This window comes from Miniopterus natalensis, chromosome 17 (genome assembly GCF_054644295.1).
Source record: "Miniopterus natalensis isolate mMinNat1 chromosome 17, mMinNat1.hap1, whole genome shotgun sequence".
In the NCBI taxonomy this organism is placed as follows: Eukaryota; Metazoa; Chordata; class Mammalia; order Chiroptera; family Miniopteridae; genus Miniopterus; species Miniopterus natalensis.
The window spans coordinates 987,714-1,008,611 of NC_142097.1; the positions used below are offsets into that span (position 1 = coordinate 987,714).

At 41.4% G+C, this 20,898-nt stretch overlaps 2 pseudogenes; both read left to right on the forward strand.

Moving 5' to 3' along the window:
• The window catches only part of LOC148091172 (replication factor C subunit 1-like), a 34,865-nt pseudogene extending 20,843 nt beyond the window's left edge, over positions 1-14,022 (forward strand).
• LOC107539193 (replication factor C subunit 1 pseudogene) lies at positions 14,019-19,784 on the forward strand (annotated as a pseudogene).
• Positions 19,785-20,898: the final 1,114 nt, after the last annotated feature.

Below are 20,898 nucleotides of genomic sequence, written 5' to 3' on the forward strand. Positions count from 1 at the left end.
TTGGTGTGCATCTTGGTCCAGTCCAAATTCACCCAGCACCAACAGAGGGGACCTCAAGCTGTGGGTTGTTGATAGCTCCAAACAGAGCACTCAAGGCCAGTCACAAACAGAATCTGACATTGGCCTGCACCAGAGACCATCCAAAAACACTGAGAGTCCTAGCAGTCCCACCTAATACATAGAAACAAACCCAAATGGGCAACCAAAATGGGGAGACCAAAAAACAAGGCCCAAAGGAAAGAACAAGAGAAGTCTCCAGAAAAAGAGCTAAATGAAATGGAGATAAGCAATCTATCAGATATAGAGTTCAGAATACTGATTGTAAGGATGCTCAACAGCATGAAAAAAAGATATGGAAACTATGAAGGAAATGAAGAATGACATAGCAGAAATAAAGGATACATTGGAAGGAATAAACAGCAGATTAGAGGAAGCTGAGGATTGGATTAGTGCATTAGAAGATAGGGTAGAAAAGATCACTCTCAGAGATCCAAAAAGAAGAAAACAGTTTTTAAAAAAGGGGAACAGATAAGGGAACTGTGGGGCAGCATGAAACATAATATTCACATCATAGAAGTGCAAGGAGAGGTCAAAGTAAGCAAGGGTTAGAGAACTTGTTTGTAGAAATAATGGCAGAAAACTTCCCTGACCTGGTGAAGGAAAAAGTCACACAAGTTCAGGAGGCGCAGAGAGTCCCAAGCAAGAAGAATCCAAAGAGGCCCATGCCCAGACACATCATAATTAATATGCCAAAAATTCAAGACAAAGTGAAAATCTTAAAGGCAGGAAGAGAAAAGCAATCTGTTACGTACAAAGGAGCTCCCATAAGGCTTCCAGCTGATGTCTCATCAGAAACTCTACAGGCCCGAAGGGAATGGGATGAAGTATTCAAGGTAATGCAAAACAAGGATCTGAAACCAAGACTTCTCTATCCAGCAGGGCTATCATTTGAAATAGATGGTGAAATAAAGAGCTTCCCAGACCAAAAAAAAAAAAAAAAAAGGCTAAAGGAGTTTATCCCACCAAACAAGCATCACAGTAAATGTTAAAGGGGCTGCTATAATTAGAAGAAATAGAGAAAGAAACATAGGCATAATGAATTAAAATGGTAATAAATAACGACCTACCAATATTAACCTTAAGGACTTTAAGGCAGAGATCAACAGCAATACAGTCGTAGGTATGGAATTTAACACCTCAATGACTTTCCTGGATAGATTTTCAGGACAAAAAGTCATCATGGAAACAGGGACCTAAATGGCACACTAGATCACAAGGATTTAATTGATATTTACAGAATATTTCACCCCAAAGCTGCAGATCATACATCTCTCTCAAGTGCACATGGGTCATGCCCAAGGATAGACCACATGTTAAGACACAAAACCAGTCTCTACAAGTTCAAGAAGATTGAAATCATATCAAGCATCTCAGATCACAATGGCATGAAATTAGAAATCCACTACAGTAAAAACATTCAAAACACGTGGAGGCTAAATAGCATGTTATTAAACAATGAATGGGTTACCAATAAGATCAAGAAGGAAATCAAAAGCTTTCTGGAAACAAATGAAAATGAACACACAACAACCCAAATCTTTGGAACACAGTGAAAGCAGTCTTAAGAGGGAAATTCATTTCCAAAGTGTACAAAGAACTCAAAGCACTCAGCAAGAGAAAGACAAACAACCCAATTAAGAAATGGGCAAAGGACTTAAATAGACACTTCTCCAAAGAGGACATACGGATGACCAAGAGACACATGAGAAAATGCTTGATGTCGCTAATCATCAGAGAGATGCAAATTAAAGCCACAATGAGGTGTCACTTCACACCTGTCAGAATGGCTGCCCTCAACAAATCAACAAACGACATGTGCTGGCAAGGGTGTGGAGAAAGGGGAGCCCTAGTGCACTGCTGGTGGGAATGCAGACTGGTGCAGCCACTATGGAAAACAGTATGAAGGTTCCTCAAAAAATTAAAAATGGAGCTGCCGTTTGACCCAGTGATTCCACTCCTAGGAATGTATCCCAAGAATCCTGAAACATTCATCAGAAAGAATATATGCACCCCTATGTTCATAGCAGCACAGTTTAAATAGCTAAGATCTGGAAACAGCTCAAGTGCCCATCAGTAGATGAGTGGATAAAAAAGCTGTGGGACATTCACACCATGGAATACTACGCAGCTGTAAAGAAGAAGAATCTTGTACCCTTTGGGACAGTATGGATGGACCTGGAGAATATTATGGTGAGTGAAATAAGCCAGGCAGCGAAAGACAAATATCACATGATCTCGCTTATACGTGTAATCTAAGGAGCTTAATAAACTGATGAACAGAATAGATTCAATGACATGGAAGCATAGATGAGACTGATGAATGTCAGAGGGATGGAGGAGGACAGGTGGGTGGAGGGGGAGAGAGTGACCAAAGAATTTATGTGCATATATGCACAACCCAAGGACATGGACAATGGTGGGGAGAGGGACTGGGGAGGGGGAAGGAATGGAGTGGAATGGGTCATTGGGGAGAAAAAGGGACATCTGTAATATTTTAAACAATAATAAAATTAAAAAATAATAATAATAATAAAATTTTTTTTAGAAAGGGAAATTCATAGCACGGCAAGCCTTCCTCAAAAAGCAGGAGAAATTATTGGTAAAATAACACTACAATTTAAAGAATTAGAAAGCTCCCCTGTGAAGCCGTCTGGACCAGTGCTTTTGTTTGCTGGGAGTTTTTTTTTTTATTACAAACTTCAATTTCATCAGTTGTTATTGGCCTATTCAGGTTTTCTGATTCTTCCTGACTCAGTTTTACATGATTTCACTCATGTGGAATCTGATAAAATAGACTTAGAAACAAAATGGATCCAGAGACATAGAAGCATGGAACAGACTGATGAATATCAGTGGGAAGGCAGGGGTGGGGAGTAGGTGAGGAGAGATTAATCAAAGAACTTACATACATATATGCATAAACCATGGACACAGACAATAGTGTGGTGAAGGCTTGGTGGGTAGGGGCGGAAGCAGGGTAGAGGGAATCAATGGGGGAAAAACAGAGGGATATCTGTAATACTTTCAACAATAAAGATAAATTGAAAAGAAAAAAATCAGCTCTTGGTTTCATTTATTTTTTGTATTTATTTATTTATTTTTTAGTCTCTATGTCATTAATTTCTGCTTTGATGTTTATTGTTTCTTTCTGTCTACTTCCTTGGGGCTTTTCTTGTTGCCCTCTCTAATTCTTTTAGCTGTGTTAGATAGTTTATTAGAGCTTTTTCTTGTTTCTTGAGATAGGCCTGTAATGCTATGAACTTTCCTCTCAGGACTGCTTTTACTGTGTCCCAGAGATTTTCAGTTGTTGTCTGTTCATTTTCATTTTTTTCCAGGAAGCGTGTGATTTTTTTCTTGATCTCATTGATAATACAGTCATTGTTTAATAACATGCTATTAACCTCCATGTGTTTGAATATTTTTGAGTTTTTTTAATAGTGGTTGATTTCTAGTTTCATGGCATTGTGATCCAAGAAGATGCTTGATATGATTTCAATCTTCTTGAACTTGTAGAGAGTTGTTTTGTGCCCTAACATGTGGTCTATTTTGAGAATGTTCCATGTGCACTTAGGAGGAATGTGTATTCTGCTGCTTTGGGGTGAAATGTTCTATAAATGTCAAATCCATTAGCTCTAGTGTGTCACTTAAGATCTCTGTTTCCCTGTTGGTTTTTTTGTCTAGATGATCTGTCCAATGATGACAGTGGGGTGTTAGAGTCCTGACTGTGTTGTTGTCAATACCCCCTTAAAGTCCCCCAAGAATTTTTTTATATACTTAAGGTGCTCCTATATTGGGTGCATATATACTTATAAGGGTTATTTCTTCCTGTTGGATCGATCCCTTTAGTATTAGGTAGTAACCTTCTTTATCTCTTGTTATGGTCTTTATTTTGAAGTGTATTTTGTCAGAAATAAGTATTGACACTCCCCCCCCCTTTTTTCCATTTGAATGGAATATTTTTTCCCATCCCTTCACTTTCAGCCTGTGTGAATATTTTGCTCTCAAGTGGGTCTCTTGTAGACAGCATATGTATGGGTCATGTTTTCTTATCCATTCAGCTACCCTTTGTCTTTTAATTGGACCATTTATTCTGTTTACATTTAAGGTTACTATTGATATCAACTTATTTAATGCCATTTTCCCCCTTTATGCTGATGTACCTTTCTCTCACTATTCCTTCTTTTTCTTAAAGCAGTCCTTTTAGCATTTCTTGCAATGCTGGTTTGGTGGTACTGAACTCTTTTAATCTTTTTTTGTCTGGGAAGCTCTTTATTCCACCTTCAAATTTAAATGATAGCCTTGCTGGATAAAGCAATCTTGGTTGCATGTTCTTGCTCTTCATTACTTGCAGAACTTCATGCCACTCCCTTCTGGCCTGAAGAGTCTCTGTTGAGAAATCAGCTGTTAGCCTTATGCGGGTTCCCTTGTAGGCCACTGCTTGTCTCTCTCTTGCAGCCCTTAATATTTTCTTTGTCCTTGCCATTTCCCATTTTAATTATGATGTGTCTCGGAGTGGGTCCCTTTGGGTCCCTCTTGTTTGGAACCCTCTGTGCTTCCTCAACTGGTGTGGCCTTCTCCTTCGCCAGCCTAGGGAAGTTTTCTATAATTATTTCTTCCACCAAGTTCTCTATCTCAAGTTTCCTCCCCCTCTGGCACTCCTATAATGCGAATGTTGTTTCGCTTCATGTTGTCCCAAAGCTCCCTTAGACTGTCCTCATGCTTTTTAAGTGTTTTTTTCTTTTTGCTGCTCTGATTGTGTGATTTGTTATACCTTGTCTTCTAAGTCACTTATTCTATCCTCTGCTTCATTTGGCCTGCTTTTAATTCCTTCCAGTGCATTCTTGATATCAGATACAGCATTCTTTATCTCTGTCTGAGTTTTGTTTATGGTGTGTATCTCTTTTTTCATATTTTCACTAAGGTCCTCGATCTTATCATCTATAGTCTTAAGTTCCTTGAACATCTTCATCCATACTCTGAATTCCATTTCTGATAACTTGCTTAACTCCATCTCATCAAAGTCTTTTTCTGGCAATGTTTCCTTGTCTTTAATTTGGGGGTTGTTTCTTTGTCTCCCCATTTTGGTAGGTCTTAGTGTTTGTATCTATATATTAGGTATATTTGCTGACCCCCAGTCTTGTGGGATAGGATTTTGTCTTGTGGGTCCAGTGGAGCCCAGAGGTGCGTTTTCCATATACCTCTGAGTTCTTTGCTCTAGTCGTGTTCCTCTTGTGGGTACCCCTTTTGTGGTTTCTTTATGTTCTCCTGTTGTGGTTGGGTCTAGATTTTTGTTGATCAGTCCTTGGGAGGACCCTTCTCTCAGGTTGGTTAACTGTGTCTCAGCCCCAACCTTGACGTGTAAGCTGTTGTATGTGTGCTGGCAAGGCAGGCCAATGCACAACTAAAATTCCAGGAAACAAGGGGTATTTTATAAAATATCTTGACAGTAACAATGAAAACAACCCACGTGAAAATAGAACTGGGAGAGTGAAGGGAGAACACACACACACACACACACAGAAAAGAAAAGAAAAAAAGATGCTTAAAAATAAAGAAAGAAAAAAAGAAAAGTAAAGCTTAGAGAGAGAGATGTATATAGTTGTTAATACTGGTAAAAATTTAGAAACTAATAATAAACTAAAATATAAAAAATAGAGAAGCTACTGGGAGGTAACAGAAGCAGAGAAAAGATTCTGAAAGAAGGGCCAGCAAAAAATTAAGGGAGAGAATAGAAATAGTAGTTGAAAATGAGAAAAAAATACAATAAAGAGAATAAGGGAAACTAACAATCCGACAGGAAGACAGAAGGGAGCATAATGAAAGAAAGGTAGAAAAGAAAAAAGAAACAGAAGAAAAAGTTATGCCAATGGATTGAGAGGAGAGAGAGAGATAAAGCCCAGGCAGGGAGGGAATCCAGTAAGAGATTTGGGGGAAACTATAGAGGAAAGCAGTAAACTTGGTTATAATGATAAAGTCCCAGTAGTTGAACAGGGATATCAAGAAAGTCTTGATATTAGAAGCAAGGATACAACAAAGCAAAGCAAATATCCAAAACAAAACTAAAAAACAAGCAAGGCATAACAAAATTCTTTTATAAAAAGGAGAAGAAAAAAATTTAGTTAAAAAAATGTAAAAAAAAAATTATTATAAAATTTTAAAAAGAAGAAAAAACAAATTTTCTCTTCTTCCTAAGGAAAAAAGAGAAAAAATAAACAAACCCACAAACAAAACAAAAAAACCAAAACCGAAAAAACACAAAACCAAACCAAAGAAAAAAGCAGCAGAAAAAAAAGTAGTCGATCAGGTGAGTTTTTTCTTGGCAGCTTGTGTTGCCTGAGGGCCACTGTTTTGTGTGCTGATTTCTATTCTCCTGGGAGGTGCTTGTGTATCAGCCAATGTGAGGAGCCGTCTAGGTTTGGCTCTGGTGTCCTTAGGTAGATGGTTGATCTGAGGCTCTCCGTGGGCCACCTCCTCTTGTCCGCTATTTTGCAACCTTGTAGTTGCCTGGTCTTGCTCCAGAGTCTTCTGTAGAGTCTTTAGGGTGCAGGGTGGCTAGTGTAGCCCAGGTGTCACTCCCCTTGAGGTGTCGCTGTCAGGTGCTCACTCTGCAGGAGTTAGTCTCTGCTCCACCGCCAGCTCCTCAGTCCCTCCCCTGTCCTCTGATTCTAGTTCCCCAGGCTCTGACGTGCTGCAGCTTCAGATTGATCTCAGCCTGTTGCCTCTTCTGTCTGGGCTGTTTCAGCAGCCTGGGCTCAGTGGGTTCGATTCAGAACACATTCTGGTGAGCCCTTTACCTGCCCAGCCCCCAGGAGGGGTTTTCAGCTTTTCTTCCAGCTCCCAAACAACAATCCCTGAGAGTCTTATTCTTGTTCAGTTGTCTTGTGAGCTGCTCTCCCTTCCCCCTCAGGACTGTGCCCTGCGGGGGTGTCTGGGGCCTCCTGTTGGGGGCGGTGCTCCCGGCTGCAGGAGAGGCCGGAGGGCTCTACCCCTCCCTGCTCAGCTCTGGTTGGCTGTCGCACCAGGCCCGCCCCTCAGACGGTCCACTGTGCAGCCCCCAACCCCAGCCTCCGCTGGTCTGTCCCGGCAGTGCAGGCCGGGAAGGTGGGAGCCAGTTCCACAATCAGACTCACAAATGCACAAAGCAACACACAGGCAGATAGTCCGCCCTGCAAGGTCCCGCCGCCCTCGTTCCAAGGCATCCAGCGGGAACGAACCCAAAGTCAGCTCCACAGCGCTCCCCGCACCACTGGTCTCAGTAAAGCTGGAGCAGCTTCACGAGCCACCACGGTGCCTGTCAGGGCTGGTCACAGATCCCAGCCTCTCGGCACCGGGAGCTCAGGGCAGGGAGGGCTCCTCCCCTCCCCCACACCACGCAGATTCAGCCTTTTTGGGGCTCAACACAATGCCCCACAGGGAGGCAGAGGGTCCCCGTGTGCGGCTGCTCAGCGCAGTCCTCTGGTCCCTTAGCATTTGGGTGCCACAGGCCTTGGGACAGCCTTCCCTATGGTTGGCACCCCGAGCGCCAGACACCGGTCGCAGCTGGCACTAGAGGCTTTGTTTCCTAGGAAGGCGTCATCTCCTCTGGGACTCACCACCCCCCTGGGTCCCTCTGCCCTGTGCGCAGGGCGCTCCTTCCCCTGTCTGCTCTGGGTGTGGGATCCCCGCTTTTGGATGCCATCCGCACTCCCAAGGGGAGGGAGCTTTGCAGCCTCCAAGCCTCCGGGCTCAGAGCCCTGCACAGGCTTCGGGGGGGGGGCTTCCCCTTCCTACACCCCCCTCTCTTACTGGACTCCGTGATGTGTCTTCATTGCTCTCCATTCACACTCCATCCACTCAGGTATGTTTCTCTGGTTGTTTCAAGCTGGTTATGTAGGATTTTAGGAGGAAATCGAGTCCGTGGCTGGGCGTGGGGGCGCCTGCCGCTTCTCACAGGGCCGCCATCTTCCACAAAATCGCCGACTGGGCCTAGATTGTTGTTGACCTGTTCATGGGAGGAGCCTCCCCTCAGGTTGGCTAACTGTGAGGCTCAGCCACAACCACGTCATGTGAGCTGTTGTACAGGTGCTGACAGGGCAGAACAAAACACAGCCAAACTGCCAGGAAACAAACAGGAACTTACAAAATATCCTGACAATCACAATGAAAACCACCCAAGAGAAATTACAATCGGAAGAGTGAAGCAAGAACACAAATACTAAAGAAAAGAAGAAAGAGAGAAAAGGATATTATTCATACTAGTAAAAATAAAATAATTTTAAAAAGAGAAGCTACTGGGAGATAAAAGAGGCAGAGAAAAGATTCTGAAAGGAAAGGAGGGCAAACAAAAAAAGAAGAGATTAGAAATAAGAAAATGGTTGAAAAAGAAAAAGAAAATGGTTGAAAAAGAAAAAAAAGAAAAATACAAACACAAACAAACAAAGAAAAAGACAGGAAGGCAAAGGCTAAAAGGGGGAGAAAAAGAAAAAAAGTTATGAGAGGGGAACAGGAAGAGGGGGAGAGGTAAAGCAAGGGCAGGGAAGGAGACCAATAAGAGATATGGAGGAACAATAGAGAAAAGCAATAAACTTATTGATTATAATGAAAATATCCTAGTAATAAAGCAGGCAACATCAAGAAAATCTTGATAACAGAACAAAACAAAGGAAAGCAAGACAAAACAAATCCTTAAAAAATAATTAATTGAAATCAATTAAAAAATATTTTCCTCTTTTTTCTAAAAAAATAAAATAAAATAAAAAATTTAGAAAGTCACCAGGGTGAGTTTCGTCTGGCCAGCCTACGTTGTCTGAGGCTCACTGTTTTGTGTGCTGGCTTTGGATATACTGGGTGGCACTTGTGTGTCAGTCAACGTGAGGAGCTCTCTAGGTTTTGCTCTGCTGTCCTTAGGTAGTTGGATGACCTGAGGCTCAGTGGACCACCTCCCCCGTCAGCTCCTTTGCCTCCCCCTTGTGGTTGCCTGGTCTTCCTCCAGAGTCTTGTGAAGAGAGTCTGGGGTGCAGGAAGGTTACTGTAGCTCAAGGTATCACTCCCCTTAGAGATTTCGCTGTCAGGCGCGCACTGTGGGGAGGTTAGGCTCTCATTCAAAGCCAGCTGCTCAGTCCCCACCCTCTCCTCCAATTCCAGCTCCCCATACAATGGCCTGCTGCAGGTTCAGGTTGGCTTCAGTCTGTTGCCTGGTCTGTATCGGCAGTTTCAGTGTCCTGGGCTCAGTGGGTTTGATCAAAAGAGACCCCAGTGAGCATGTTGCCTGCCCAGCCCCCAGAAGGGGTTTTCAGCGTTTCCTCCAGTTCCCAAACAATCGTCCCTGAGAGTCTTATTCTTATATTGTTGTCCTGTGAGTTCTTCTTCTTTCCCCCTCAGAACTGTGCCCTGTGGGGGATATCTAGGGCTTCAGTGAGCTGAACCAGCCCCTTTCCTGTCGGGGATGGTGCTCCTAGCCTGAGGGAGAGGTAGGCATGCTTCGCCCTTCCTTTCCCAGTTCTGGTAGGCTGATTTCATAGGGAGCTCAGATCGAATTCACAGTGCAGACACAAGTCCCAGGTTTTGCTGGTCTGTCTCCCCAGCGCAATTCAGGAAGGTGGACATCCATTCAGCAATCAAAAATGCACAAAGCAACAAACAGGCAGAGGGCCCTCCTTGTGAGGCCCTGGCACACTCATGCCTCAAAACAAAGCAGGAGGGGTCACAAAGTCAGCCCCACGCAGGTCTCCTACACAGCTGATCTCAAAAAAGCTGGGGAAGCTCTGTGCATGCTATCCCAGCTCTCTTCGGAGCAGGTCAAAAATCTCCAATTCATCCCACCAGCAGCTCCAGTGGCTGGAGACCTGATCCACCAGCTGGTGGCTCCAGTCCCTCACTGCCAGCAGGAGGGCTCTCTTTCCCTTCCCCATGCCACACAGTTCAAATGCTTTCTGGTGTTTTACACAGTGCCTTACAAGAAAACATAGGTTCTCTGTAAGTCACTGCTGATTGCCCCTCTCTGGCCCCTTTCTATTGGGAAGACACACCCTGCAGGATAGCCTTTCCTGCGGTCAGTGCTGGGGATGAAAGTCTCCTGTCGTGACTGCCACCATTTGAAGCATTCTTTCACTGGGAAGAAGTCACGGTCCCCTCCTCAAAGGCACACTGTTCCCCTGCTCCCTCTGCCCCCTGTCCCCCCATGGCTCTCCTTCCCTTCTCCTCCACTTTAGGTTTGAGATCCCAGCTTTTGGATGCCAGTCTACACTCCCAAGGGGAGGGAGCTTAGCAGCCTCTAACACTTGGGTCTTTCAGTCAAGCTTTGGTGTCAGGTGGAACTTCCCCTTTCTACACACCCCCTCTCTTACCAGACTCTGTAGTGTTTCTTCAGTGCTCCTTACTCAAAATATGTCCACTCAGGTATATTTCTCTTGTTTTTTCAAGCTGGCTATGCAGTATTTTAGCTGTAAATCCAGTCCATGGCTGGAAATACAGGTGCTCTGTTTCTTGTTAGAGTGCCACCATCTTCCCTCCTCAATGGCATTTTTATACACCAATAATGTACTCTCAGAAAGAGAAACTTAAAAAAGTCCCATTTACCATTGCAACAAAAAAAATTAAGATACTTAGGAATAAACTTAACCAAGGAGGTAAAAGCCTGTATTCAGAAAACTACAAGAAGTTGCAAAAAAAGAGATAGAGGAAGATATAAACAAGCAGAAGAATATTCTGTGTTCATAAATTGGAAGATTCAACATTATTAAAATGTCCATATTACCCAAAGCAATCTATAAATTCAATGCAATCCCTATTAAAATACCAACAGCATATTTCACAGATCTAGAACAAACACTTATATGGAACCAAAAAAAACCCCGAATAGCCACAGCCATCTTGAGAAAAAAGAACAAAGTTGGTGGGATCACAATACCAAATATCAAGTTATATTACAAAACCACTGTAATCAAAACAGCCTGGTACTGGCACAAGAACAGGCATATAGGTCAGTGGAACAGAAACTGAACCAAGCCATTATGCTCAATTAATATTTGACAAAGGAGGCAAGAGCATACAATGGAGGAAAGACAGTCTCTTCAATAAATGGTGCTGGGAAAATCAGTCAGGTACATGCAAAAAAAAAAAAAAAAAAACTAGACCACCAACTTACACCATACACAAAAGTAAACTCAAAATGGATAAAAGACTTAAATGTAAGATGTGAAACCATAAAAATCCTAGAGGAAAACACAGGCAGCAAAATCTCAGACATCTCTCGTAGCAACATGTTTGCTGATACATCTCCCAGGGCAAGGGAAACAAAGGAGAAAATAAGCAAATGGAACAGCATCAAAATAAAAAGCTTCTGCACAGCAAAAGAAACCATCAACAAAATGAAAAGGGAGCCCACTTTATGGAGAACATATTTGCTAAGGACACATTTGATAAAGGGTTAAATATATAAGGAACTCATACAACTTAACAAAAAGAAGACAAACAATCCAATTAAAAAGTGGGCAAAAGATCTGAATAGACACTTCTCCAAAGAGGACATACGGATGGCCAAGAGACATATAAGAAAATGCTCAACACTGCTAATCATCAGAGAGATGCAAATTAAAACCACAATGAGGTATCACCTCACACCTGTCAGAATGGCTCCATCAACAAATCAATGAATGACAAGTACTGGTGAGGGTGTGGGGAAAGGGGAACCTGGTTCACGGCTGGTCGGAATGCAGACTGGTGAAGTTTCTATGGAAAATAGTATGGAGGTTCCTCAAAAAATTAAAAATGGATCTACCATTTAACTCCATCATCTCACTTCTAGGAATATATCCTAAGAAACCTGAAACACTAATCAGAAAGAATATATCCACCCCTATGTTCATAGCAGCACAGTTTACAATAACTAAGATCTGGAAACAGCCCAAGCGCCCATCAGTAGATGAGTGGATAAAAAGCTGTGGGACATCTGCACCATGGAATACTATGCAGCTGTAAAGAAGAAGAATCTCTTATCCTTTGGGACAGCATGGATGGAACTGGAGATTATTATGCTAAGTGAAATAAGCCAGTCGGAGAAAGACAAGTATCACATGATCTCACTCTCGCGTGGAATATAATAAAATAAACTGATGAACAAAATAGATCTAGAGACATAGAAACATGGAACATGCTGAGGAATCTCAGAGGCAAGGCGGGAGTGGGGTACTGGGGGGGAGATTAATCGAAGAACTTATATGCATATGTGCATAACCCATGGACACAGACAATAGTGTGGAGTAGGCCTGGGGGGCAGGGGTGGAGGGGATCAGTGGGGTGGGGAGGGACATTAGTAATATTTTCAACAATAAAGGTAATTTTTTAAAAAATGTGAAGGGATTAAGAAGTACAAATTGGCCCAGCCAGTGGGGCTCACCAGTTAAGCATCAACCTATGGTCCAGGAGATTGAGGTTTGATTCCCAGTCAGGGCACATGCCCAGTTTGCAGGTTCGACCCCCAGGAAGGAATGTGCAGGAAGCAGCAGATCAATGACTCTCTCATCATTGATGTTTCTATCTCTCTCTTTCCCTCTCCCTTCCTCTCTCTGAAATCAATAAAGATATATTTAATTAAAAAAAATACAATTTGGCAGTTACAAAGTGGTCAAGGGAATGTAAAGTACAGCATAGGGAATATAGTCAATAATATTTTAATTATGTATGATGCCTGGTGGGTACTAGAATTATTGGGGAAACCACTTCATACATTATATAAGTGTCTAATCACTATGTCGTACACCTGAAACTAATATAACATTGAATGTCAACTGTAATTGAAAAACAAATTTTTTTAAATATACATTGGAGGATTTTTTTGTTTTTTAGTGACTATTATTCAAACTTGCCCTAGCCAGTTTGGCTCAGTGGTTAGAGTGTCAGCCCTTAGACTGAAGGGACCCAGGTTCTATTCTGGCCAAGCACATGTACCTCGGTTGCAAGCTCGATCCCCAGCCCCTATCGGGGCATGTGAGGGAGGCAACCAGTCAATGTGTCCCTCTCACATCGATGTTTCTCTCTCTCTCTCTCCGCCCCCCCCCCCCCCATTCTCTCTGAAAAGCAATGATCCATGGTTGGTTGAGTCTGTGGAAGTGAAACCTAAGGATATGGAGGGTCAACTGTATATTTACTGAAAAAAAATCCACATATAAGTGGAACTGGAAGTGTCCGAACATCAGGTGGAAAGATAGAGGCAAACAAAAGAAAAGAGCCTTCAGAAAAGGCAGACAATTCCAGATTAAATGACAAAGTCATCACCAAGCAACTGCAACTTGATGAAGATGCCAGATGTCAGTCATGTTGGATGAAGAACCTAAGAACAAAAAGGCTTGAAAGAATCCAGAAGAGAGAGAAACATTTTCATCTGTCCAAGCCAATTTAAGGAAATCAGAAAAATATAAATCCTCATAAAATAAAAACAGAACAATTTCTGGATGAAAGAAAGTATTAGGAAGCAAACGAAATGTGAAAGTTCAAAAGGATCTCAGCAACATTCAAGTCATCAGCTCACAATACAGGAGAAACCCCTTCTCCCAAAGTTAGCTTCAAACTGGTGCTTTTGAAGAAAATAAGAAAACAAAAGAAAGGTCTTCTAAAGAAACAGATCCAATGGACTCAAAAAGAAAATGCCATTGAATTGAGAAACAAAACTCCTAAGAAAACCAAAAGTTCTCCAGCTAAAAAAGAGTCTGTAAGTCCTGAGGATTCTGAAGAGATACACTAATTATCAAGTATCAGAGTTACTTAACTTGAGAAGGTCCTGAAGTTCTGGGCTCCAAAGGGAACTGAAAATTGCTTGGAAGGCCTTATATTTGTAGTCAGAGGAGTGCTGGAGTCCATTGAGGGAGATGAAGCCAAGTCTCGAATTGAATGTCATGGAGGAAAAGTAACAGGAAATTCAGCAAGAAAACAAACTACCCTGTTAGGGGTCATGATAGTGGACAGTTCAAGAGTAATAAACTATGAATGAAATAATTTGGGGAGCCATCCAAAATATCAGGCAGGTTTTACACAATCTGATTATGTCCTGTGTACGAAGTAAGGCACTAACCTATACCCAGGCCAAGGCTGACTCTCACAGAGCCAAAAGGGAGATTAAACTGGGCCCAGGGAAAGTGTTTATGGCTGAAGAGGAGGCTGCTCATATGTCACCTGTGGACAAATTAGATCTTTTTCATGATTATTCAATAGCACATCTCCTTGCAAAAGAGCTACGTGAAGCCTGTAGCAGCAGTGGGTGACATGAAAAAGCACTTCATGCTTTTAAGCAGAGCAATAGATAATATATGTAATGGTGACCTACTGGACTCTCAGATCCTAAGTAAGCAAAACTGGAGCCTTCTGCCCACACAGGCCATTTGTCAGTGTTCTTCTTGGAGCTATGAGGGAGTACATGACTCATAACTGGTTGGGTAAGCACTTGTCTACAAGCAAACACGACTGCATCGTTCAGGATTGCATTGCATCTGAGTCTCAGGACTTACTCTAGCAAAAAGACTATAAATATGAATTATCTCTCATATGTAAGGGATGCACTTGTACACCCCTTGACCTCACAAGGGGTAGAAGGAGTACAGGATGCTGTGGCTCTTACGAATGTATATTATTTGATGAAAGAAGACTGAGGCGATCATGGAAATAAGCAGCTGGGAAGGCAAACCTAGTCCCTTCTCCAGGCTGGATCCCAGGTGAACACAGCCTTTGCAAGAGCTTACAATAAGGAGGTCCGCGTACCCCGTCTTCACTTCAGGCAGTAAAGCCCAGACACAGCGCAGGCCCAGCACTGGATTCTGAGCTCAACCAAGAGTTAAATGAAGCCCAGCTGGTGTGGCTCAGCGGTTGGGTGTCAACCCAGGCACCAAGAGGTCATTGGTGTGATTCCGTCAGGGCACAAGCCTGGGCTTCGGCTTGATCCCCAGCAGGGGGTGCAGGAGGCAGCCAGTTGATGTCTCTCTCCTGGCGATGTTTCTGTCTCTCCCTCTCCCTTCCTCTCTCTGAAATCAATAAAAAATAAAAATAGAAAGAAAAAGACAAAATCAGGAAAAAAAATAAGGAGTCTGGAAAAGGAAAAGTTCAAATAAATGAAACCACTTTTCATTACTGACGGTCACGTTTTACTCACTCTCCTGGCCAGTCTCTCGGCTAGAAAATGCCTTGTTTTTTTCCAAAGGATCGATGTTTTCGCATAATGGGGTGACGCAGAGTGGTCCCATTATAAATGAATGGTACAGCGGGACGGCTGTGACTGGTAGGCTGACAAACGCCCCTTGTGGAGGCTGATGGGACCGCTGGGGTCCTCGGCTGTACCCTGTCAGTCTAACTGGGCTGTGCTTCAAAATGAGTGTACAACCAGAACTAAAACTACGTGTGGGCTTTGGAATCAGATTTTATTTGCCTGGGAACAGCGGTACTGAGGTGACTTATGATGTGAGACATAGAAAATGGCAGGTACAAATCTAGCCACATCAATAATTACATTAAAAGCAGACAGACTAAGAAATCCAAATCAGACAGCAGAGATTGTCAGGCCAGATAAAAAGGCAGGAGCAAATACATGCCATCCACAAGAGACACTAGCTCCAAAGGCACAGAGAGGTTGAAAACAAGAGGGTAGGAGAACATGCACCATGCAAACAGCAGCCTTAAAGAGAGCTGGGCTTGCTGTGCTTATATCAGATAATAGACTGTAGAACCAAAAATAATATTCAAAATAAAATATTAAGGAATTAAATTTGGCAGGAGTTAAAAAGAAATGTTAAGTGCCACTAATATTTAATGGTCATTCTTAAAAATTAAGAGGAATTTAAGAAAGATGCTTAGGCAATTGCCCAATAATCTGAACAAATGCTCCTGATTGTCTGCTCTTGGAAGAGTGTATCTTTAATAAATAACAGGAAACCCTTGACTGCCCTCAAACAAAAAGGGAGGGCTCAAGACCCAGAATGTGTCCTCTCGCCCACTCAAATGTGAAAAGCTCCAAAAGCACTAAACTAGACTCAGTCACCAAGGCAGCAATCCACCAAGTCTGAGGGTCTCCTGACTGCACCCTCACATCTGATGGGAATCAGCCTTTAAGGACTGCACTGCTCCGGGGGGGAGCCCACCGCTGTCCAGAAAAACTAAGCAGTGTATGGCCCTGCCTGCCCATTGTTGTCAAAACAATTTCGTTAGACATTTAGATCACACATTCCTGTGAAATGAATGCTGAGTTAATACTGATGTTGGCCTCCTACCAAGTGGAGTCAGTCACTGGACCGACAGATACCTGGCAAAATCCTCATTTAAACATAAGAGTTTTTCCAGGAAATTTCATACCCTAAAAAAAACAGAAACATTTATACCCAAAGATGAGGGGCATGGGGGCGGTCTTCTCTTCCCTTCATCTACCCGTGACTTACTTGTACAAGCCAGGGCGGTGGCTCACCTTCCCCTCCCAGCAGTTGACCCAAACACAAGCTGCCAGTTTAAGGGTTCCCCTGCCATACAGGAGTTTTCCAGGAATCTTCCTCTCAGATGTATGTACCTTTCAATATCTTTAAGAGATGAGCTATTTCCAAAAGTTGAACAGAATGATAACCACACAGTTGTAGACACTCGGCAGCTGTGTTTGGAAGGAGTGTCATCTTCCCACCACAGACTCCAAACCCTGACTTTGAGAAGCCCGTTTAAGGTCACTAAATCAGCTTAAACCTGTACACCGCAGAGAACTGGCCACTTAGCCGTGTCATTATTTTTTTAATTGTGTTAAAATACTCATAACATATTTACCATCTTAACCATTCAGTGGTATTAAATACACCATCCCCACCGTCCATCCCCATGGCTCTTTCATTTTGTGAAACTGAAATTCTATGCTTATTAAACAATAAGTGCCCATTCTCGCCTCCCCCCAGGCCCCAGGAGCCATCATTCTACCTTCTGTCTCTATGGTTATGACGACCCTACATACTGTATATAGGTGAAATCATACAGTAGTTGTTTTTCTTTGACGGACCTATGTCACTTAGCATAATGTCCTCAAGGTTCATCCATGTTATAGAATATTACAGAATCTTCCTTCTTTTTAAGGCAGAATAATATTCTATTTCATGTATATACCATGTTTTGCTCTTGCATTCATCAGCTGATGGGCACTTGGGCTGCTTCCACATTTTAGCTGTTGTCAGTAATGCTGCTACAAACATGAGTGTGCAAATATTTTTGAGACCCTGTTTTCAAATCTTTTGGGTATACCCAGAAGTTGGATTGCTGGGTCATATGGTAATTCTGTTTTTTAATTTTTTTAGGAACCTCCATGCTGTTTGCCACAAATCTGCATGATTTTCCTTCCCACCAGCAGTACAAGTGTTCCCATTTATTCACACCCTTGCAACACTTGTTTTCTGTTTTGGGGTGGTGTTGAAGGTGGTAAATTGTATATCATGTATATTTACCATAATATCAGATAGATGATAGATAGATGATAGGTGATAGATAGATGATAGAGATAGATGATAGATAGATGATAGATAGATGATAGATAGATGATAGATAGATAGATAGATGATAGATAGATAGATAGATAGATAGATAGATAGATAGATAGATAGATAGATAGATGATAGATAGATGATAGATAGATGATAGAGATAGATGATAGATGATAGATAGATAGATAGATAGATAGATAGATAGATGATAGATAGATAGATAGATAGATAGATAGATAGATAGATAGATATAGATAGATAGATGATAGATAGATGATAGATGATAGATGATAGATAGATGATAGATAGATGATAGATAGATGATAGATAGATAGATAGATAGATAGATAGATAGATGATAGATAGATAGATAGATAGATAGATAGATAGATAGATAGATAGATGATAGATGATAGATAGATAGATGATAGGTAGATAGATAGGTAGATAGATAGATAGATGATAGATAGATGATAGATAGATAGATAGATAGATAGATAGATAGATAGATGATAGATAGATAGATAGATAGATAGATAGATAGATAGATAGATAGATAGATAGATAGATATAGATAGATGATAGATAGATGATAGATAGAAGATAGATTTCAAAAATAAGTCATTTTAAAAAATCTTCCCTGATGTTTGGTGATCTGAGGATCTAAGTGGCTGTGATCAGCAGGCAGTGGAATGATTCCTGAACTGTATGACTCTGTCATTAATTTCCTCACAGAGAAACTGGTGACAATCCTTAAGTAATTGTCAATAAGAGAATGGTATCTATTCTAGCCCAATTTGGATTTTCTTCCAGCCCCCCTGCTCCTCTTTTTTGGGGAAGGTCATTCTTGAACCCAGCTGATTTCTGCTAGGAAATTCACTTCTATATATCATGACTTTTATTATTGCTTTTTAATTTTTTTAAATTTTCAATTACAGTTGACATTCAACATTATGTTAGTGTTAAGTGTCCAACATAGAGTAAAAAGTCTAATACCCACCTGACACATACATAGTCATTACAATATTGTTATTATACAGTATATTCCCTACTTTGTACTTTACATCCATGAGACAATTTTGTAACTGACAATCTGTACTTAATCCCTTCACCTTTTTCACCCAGCTCCCCAAAACCTCTCCTATCTGGCAACCATCAGTTTGTTCTCTGTATCTATGAGTCTGTTTCTATTTTGTTTATTCATTTATTTTATGTTTTTAGATTCCACATATATGTGAAATCCTATGGTATTTGTCTTTCTCTCTGTCTGACTTATTTCACTAGGTCCATCTATGTCACAAATGGCACAGTTTCATTTCTTTTAAGGTTGAGCAATATTCCATTGCATATGTGTACAACAGTTTCTTTATCTAATCACGTGTCAGTGGACACAGGTTGCTCCCATATCTTGGCTGTTGTAAATAATGCTGCAGTGAACATAGGGGTGCACATATCTTTTTAAATTGTTGTTTTGGGTTGCCTAGGATATATTCCCAGAAGTGGGATCACTGGGTCATAAGGCAGTTCTATTTTTGATTTTTTGAGGTAAGTCCATGCTGTTCCCCTCAGCGGCTGCACCCGTCTGCACTCCCACCAACAGTGCATGAGGGTTCCCTTTCCCCACACCCTCGCCAGCACTTGTTGATTTATTGATGGTGCCATTCTGACAGGTGTGAGGTGGTATCTCATTGTGGTATCAATTTTCATTTCTCTGATGATTAGTGACATTGAGTTTCTTTTCTATGTCTACTGGCCACATGTATGTCTTTTTTGGAGAAGTGTCTATTCAGGTCTTCTGCTTATTTTTAAATCGAATTGTTTTGGGGGGGTGTTGTATAAGTTCTTTATATATTTTGGAAGTTAATCATTTATCAAATGTATTATTGATGAGTATCTTCTCCCATTCAGTATCTTGTCTTTCGTTTTACTCATAGTTTCTTTTACTGTGCAAAAATTTTTTAGTTTGATGTAATGCCATGTTTATTTTTACTCTTGTTTCCCTTTCCTGAGGAAACATGTCCCGCCCCCTGCTACCCCCCCCCCCCCAATAAGAAATTTTATTATGTTTTCTTGTAGGAGTTTTATGGCTTTGGGTCTTCTATTCAAGTATGTAATTCATTTTCAGTTTATTCTTGTATATAGTGTAAGAAAGTGGTCTAGCTTCATTTTTTTACATGTATCTGTCCAGTTTATTGGAGAAACAAGAAGCTGCCTCTACCCCAGTGCCTCTTGCTGCGTCCTCTGCCATAGAGTAACTGACCACAGAAGCCTGGGTCATTCTGGGCGGCCTGTGCAGTTCCATTGATCTGTGTGTCTGTTTTTATGCCAGGATGATGTTGTTTTGATTACTATTACTTTGTAGTATAGCTTGGTATCAGGAAGCTTGATCCCTCCAACTTTGTTCTTCTTTCTCAAGATTTCTGTGGCTATTCAAGGTCTTTTGTGGTTCGGTATAAATTTTAGAGTTATTTGTTCTAGTTCTGTGAAAAGTTCCATTGGTATTGTGGTTAGGGCTGCACTGAACCTGTAGATTGCTTTGGCTGGTGGGTATTTTGACCATGTCACTTGTTCCTGTCCATTAGCACCACATATGTTCTTATTTATTTATATCTTCTTCAATGTCTTTCTTCAGTGTCTTCCATTCTTCCAAGAACATCCTCAGTTAAATTTATTCCTGGGTATTTTAGGGGTTTGTTTGTTGTTGTTGTTGTTTTGATGCAATTGTAAATGGGATTTTAAAAAAATTTTTCTTTCTGATACTTTGTTACTGTATAAAAATGCAACTGATTTCTGAATATTAATTTTATATCCTGCTACTCGGCTGAATTCATTTATCAGTTCAAATAGTCTTTGGTGGACTCTTTAGAGCTCTCTCTATATAGTATTATTTTATTTGCCAATAATGACAGTTTTACATCTTCATTTTTACTTTAAATGTCTTTGTCTGATTGCTGTAGCTAGGACTTCCAATATGTTGAATAAAAGTGATGTAAATGGAAGTCTGGCCAGTGTGGCTCAGTTGATTGACTGTCCATGCACCAAGAAGTCATCGGTTCAATTCTCCTCGGTCAGGGCACATACCCAGGTTTCAGGTTCGATCCCAATAGGGCTGTGTGCAGGGGGCAACTGATCGGTGTTTCTTTCTCACATCAGTGTTTCTCTCTCTCTTCCTCTCTCTCTCCCTTCTACTCTCTCTAAAACCAATAAAAACTTCTTTTCAAAAAAGTGGTAAAAGTGGACAACTTTGTCTTCTTCCTGATCTTAAAAAAAGAATCACACACACTTTTAGCTTTTCACCATTGAGTATGATGTTAGCTGTGGGTTTGTCACATATGGCTTTTAATATGTTGAGGTATGTTCCCTTTTATCCCCA